Below are 4,723 nucleotides of genomic sequence, written 5' to 3'. Positions count from 1 at the left end.
CACACACACACACACACACACACACACACACACACACACACACACAAACAGGGAGGGAATGTTGTGTTTGTTTAATATTGTTTAAGGACTATGAAAATTGAAAAAATAAATGTGAAAATGTGAGAGGAGAAATGACTAGAGACAGTGTTGTTTAACTCACTGACCATGACCCATGAGTTCTTCTTACCTTTGTTCAGTAGAAAAGTCTCCCTCTCTAAACTTCATAGGAGGTTCCATAGACTGGTCACTCTTCATGGACACACAGCTGGGTACAGGGGAGGCTGTTCTCTCCGGCTTGATTGGTCTTCAACACAACAGAGACAAACATTACATCTCTCATCTACTCTGATCTCAGATGGGGAACATAAGAAGAGCTCCAACATGCAACATATCACTTTACAGAAATGTTCGGAAATTTGCCTTTATGGTTTAAAGAAATTATGGAAGAGATTGGTGTGTTATTTCACTATCTAATCATGGCATGGCGTTGTTCAGTGACAGACATGTATTTGTTTAAAATCTATCACTTGATGGTTTCATTTCAGAGAGAGAAATAATGTTTTTTTGCTAAATGCTATATATCTGCCTCACTCTCAGAGAAATCAGTAGTACTGCTAGGTTTAACACAGTAATAATATATATCTGCCTCACTCTCAGAGAAATCAGTAGTACTGCTAGGTTTAACACAGTAATAATATATATCTGCCTCACTCTCAGAGAAATCAGTAGTACTGCTAGGTTTAACACAGTAATAATATATATCTGTCTCACTCTCAGAGAAATCAGTAGTACTGCTAGGTTTAACACAGTAATAATATATATCTGCCTCTCAGAGAAATCAGTAGTACTGCTAGGTTTAACACAGTAATAATATATAACTGCCTCTCAGTGAAATCAGTAGTACTGCTAGGTTTAACACAGTAATAATATATATCTGCCTCTCAGAGAAATCAGTAGTACTGCTAGGTTTAACACAGTAATAATATATATCTGCCTCTCAGTGAAATCAGTAGTACTGCTAGGTTTAATACAGTAATAATATATATCTGCCTCTCAGAGAAATCAGTAGTACTGATAGGTTTAACACAGTAATAAAATATATCTGCCTCTCAGAGAAATCAGTAGTAGTGCTAGGTTTAATACAGTAATAATATATATCTGCCTCTCAGAGAAATCAGTAGTACTGCTAGGTTTAATACAGTAATAATATATATTTGCCTCTCAGAGAAATCAGTAGTACTGCTAGGTTTAATACAGTAATAATATATATCTGCATCACTCTCAGAGAAATCAGTAGTACTGCTAGGTTTAACACAGTAATAATATATATCTGTCTCACTCTCAGAGATCAGGCTATATGGAGTACCAGTACTGAGTCAATGTGCAGGGGTACCAGGTAGTTGAGGTAATAATGAGACTATAAGGAGTACCAGTACTGAGTCAATGTGCAGGGGTACCAGGTAGTTGAGGTAATAATGAGACTATAAGGAGTACCAGTACTGAGTCAATGTGCAGGGGTACCAGGTAGTTGAGGTAATAATGAGGCTATAAGGAGTACCAGTACTGAGTCAATGTGCAGGGGTACCAGGTAGTTGAGGTAATAATGAGGCTACAAGGAGTACCAGTACTGAGTCAATGTGCAGGGGTACCAGGTAGTTGAGGTAATAATGAGACTATAAGGAGTACCAGTACTGAATCAATGTGCAGGGGTACCAGGTGGTTGAGGTAATAATGAGACTATAAGGATTACCAGTACTGAGTCAATGTGTAGGGGTACCAGGTAGTTGAGGTAATAATGAGACTATAAGGAGTACCAGTACTGAGTCAATGTGCAGGGGTACCAGGTAGTTGAGGTAATAATGAGGCTATAAGGAGTACCAGTACTGAGTCAATGTGCAGGGGTACCAGGTAGTTGAGGTAATAATGAGGCTATAAGGAGTACCAGTACTGAGTCAATGTGCAGGGGTACCAGGTAGTTGAGGTAATAATGAGACTATAAGGAGTACCAGTACTGAGTCAATGTGCAGGGGTACCAGGTAGTTGAGGTAATAATGAGACTATAAGGAGTACCAGTACTGAGTCAATGTGCAGGGGTACCAGGTAGTTTAGGTAATAATGAGGCTACAAGGAGTACCAGTACTGAGTCAATGTGCAGGGGTACCAGGTAGTTGAGGTAATAATGAGGCTATAAGGAGTACCAGTACTGAGTCAATGTGCAGGGGTACCAGGTAGTTGAGGTAATAATGAGACTATAAGGATTACCAGTACTGAGTCAATGTGCAGGGGTACCAGGTAGTTGAGGTAATAATGAGACTATAAGGAGTACCAGTACTGAGTCAATGTGCAGGGGTACCAGGTAGTTGAGGTAATAATGAGGCTATAAGGAGTACCAGTACTGAGTCAATGTGCAGGGGTACCAGGTAGTTGAGGTAATAATGAGGCTATAAGGAGTACCAGTACTGAGTCAATGTGCAGGGGTACCAGGTAGTTGAGGTAATAATGAGACTATAAGGAGTACCAGTACTGAGTCAATGTGCAGGGGTACCAGGTAGTTTAGGTAATAATGAGGCTACAAGGAGTACCAGTACTGAGTCAATGTGCAGGGGTACCAGGTAGTTGAGGTAATAATGAGACTATAAGGAGTACCAGTACTGAATCAATGTGCAGGGGTACCAGGTAGTTGAGGTAATAATGAGACTATAAGGATTACCAGTACTGAGTCAATGTGCAGGGGTACCAGGTAGTTGAGGTAATAATGAGACTATAAGGAGTACCAGTACTGAGTCAATGTGCAGGGGTACCAGGTAGTTGAGGTAATAATGAGGCTATAAGGAGTACCAGTACTGAGTCAATGTGCAGGGGTACCAGGTAGTTGAGGTAATAATGAGACTATAAGGATTACCAGTACTGAGTCAATGTGCAGGGGTACGAGTTAGTTGAGGTAATAATGAGACTATAAGGAGTACCAGTACTGAGTCAATGTGCAGGGGTACCAGGTAGTTGAGGTAATATGTACATGTCGGTAGGGGTAAAAGTGACTAGGCAATCAGGATAGAGATTATATCTCTTCATCCAGGGAGTGCACACACACACACACACACACACACACACACACACACACAAACAGGGAGGGAATGTTGTGTTTGTTTAATATTGTTTAAGGACTATGAAAATTGAAAAAATAAATGGGAAAATGGGAGAGTAGAAATGACTAGAGACAGTGTTGTTTAACTCACTGACCATGACCCATGAGTTCTTCTTACCTTTGTTCAGTAGAAAAGTCTCCCCCTCTAAACTTCATAGGAGGTTCCATAGACCAGTCACTCTTCATGGACACACAGCTGGGAACAGGGGAGGCTGGTCTCTCCTGCTTGATTGGACTTCAACACAACAGAGACAAACATTACATCTCTCATCTACTCTGAGCTCAGATGGGAAACATAAGAAGAGTTCCAAAACGCTACATATCACTTTACAGAAATGAGCTTTTATTGTTTAAAAAAATTATGTATTAATTATTACATCTCTCACAGACAAGGATTTGTTTAAAATCTATCACTTGATGGTTTCATTTCAGAGAGACAAAAATCATGTTTTTTTATGCAAAATGCTATATATCTCCCTCACTCTCAAATGTGACCGACCGGCTCAATTTGGTAATTAACTAAATAACTACATATATAGTGATTTTGGTTTATGTCAGTTTAATTGTTTGTTATGGTATAATTTCTTATTTTATGATTGTAAGTGATAAAATTAACTAGTAATTCTGAGTAATTACAACTTTAGTAAGGAATAACACATTTTTTCAGCACTACTGCAGTTGCTAAATAATTCCAATAGATGGGAACATAAGACCACAATGACATTTCAGAATATTAGTTTAGTTTTCTCCCTGGATACACCACCACTCCCCATGCTTCCTGCAGAACCCCTGCAGTACCTCCACAGACCCCGGATTGAGAACCCCTGATTTAGCAGATGCTCTTATCCAGAGAGATTTACAGTAAGTGCATTCACCTTAAGATAGCTATTTATTTAGGAAATAAACTAAATCAATTCTTCATAAAATTGTCATCTTACCTCTTAGCTTTGGTGTCATGTCCCCCAGAGAGATGCATTTTGGAGGCAGGGGCCCCCTCCTCTCTCTCCCCAGAGAGACTCATTTTAGAGGCAGGGCCCCCCTCCTCTCTCTCCCCAGAGAGACTCATTTTAGAGGCAGGGCCCCCCTCCTCTCTCTCCCCAGAGAGACTCATTTTAGAGCACTGACCCCTGTAAACAGAGATCCAGCATGTTGGTTGTGGTTAACACAGTGACAACTAAACAGAGATCCAACATGTTGGTTGTGGTTAACACAGTGACAACTAAACAGAGATCCAGCATGTTGGTTGTGGTCAACACAGTGACAACTAAACAGAGATCCAGCATGTTGGTTGTGGTTAACACAGTGACAACTAAACAGAAATCCAGCATGTTGGTTGTGGTTAACACATTAAAAACTAAACAGAGATCCAGCATGTTGGTTGTGGTTAACCTGTTATGGCTAGGGGGCAGTATTTTCACGGCTGGATAAAAAACGTACCCGATTTAATCTGGTTACTACTCCTGCCCAGTAACAAGAATATGCATATAATTATTGGTTTTGGATAGAAAAGACTCCAAAGTTTCTAAAACTGTTTGAATGGTGTCTGTGAGTATAACAGAACTCAAATGGCAGGTCAAA

General features: G+C 40.0%; 1 long non-coding RNA gene across 1 annotated transcript; it reads right to left on the bottom strand.

Annotated features, from left to right (window-relative positions):
• Positions 1-242: 242 nt before the first annotated feature.
• Positions 243-4,145, bottom strand: LOC123733407 (uncharacterized). The gene is made up of 3 exons (XR_006763769.1): positions 4,084-4,145; positions 3,264-3,380; positions 243-304 (listed from the first exon to the last, which is right to left on the bottom strand). It is a non-coding gene; the product is annotated as an uncharacterized lncRNA (long non-coding RNA).
• Positions 4,146-4,723: the final 578 nt, after the last annotated feature.

Source organism: Salmo salar, unplaced genomic scaffold (assembly GCF_905237065.1).
Source record: "Salmo salar unplaced genomic scaffold, Ssal_v3.1, whole genome shotgun sequence".
Lineage (NCBI taxonomy): Eukaryota > Metazoa > Chordata > Actinopteri > Salmoniformes > Salmonidae > Salmo > Salmo salar.
This window is presented reverse-complemented; position numbering and strand designations above follow the sequence as displayed.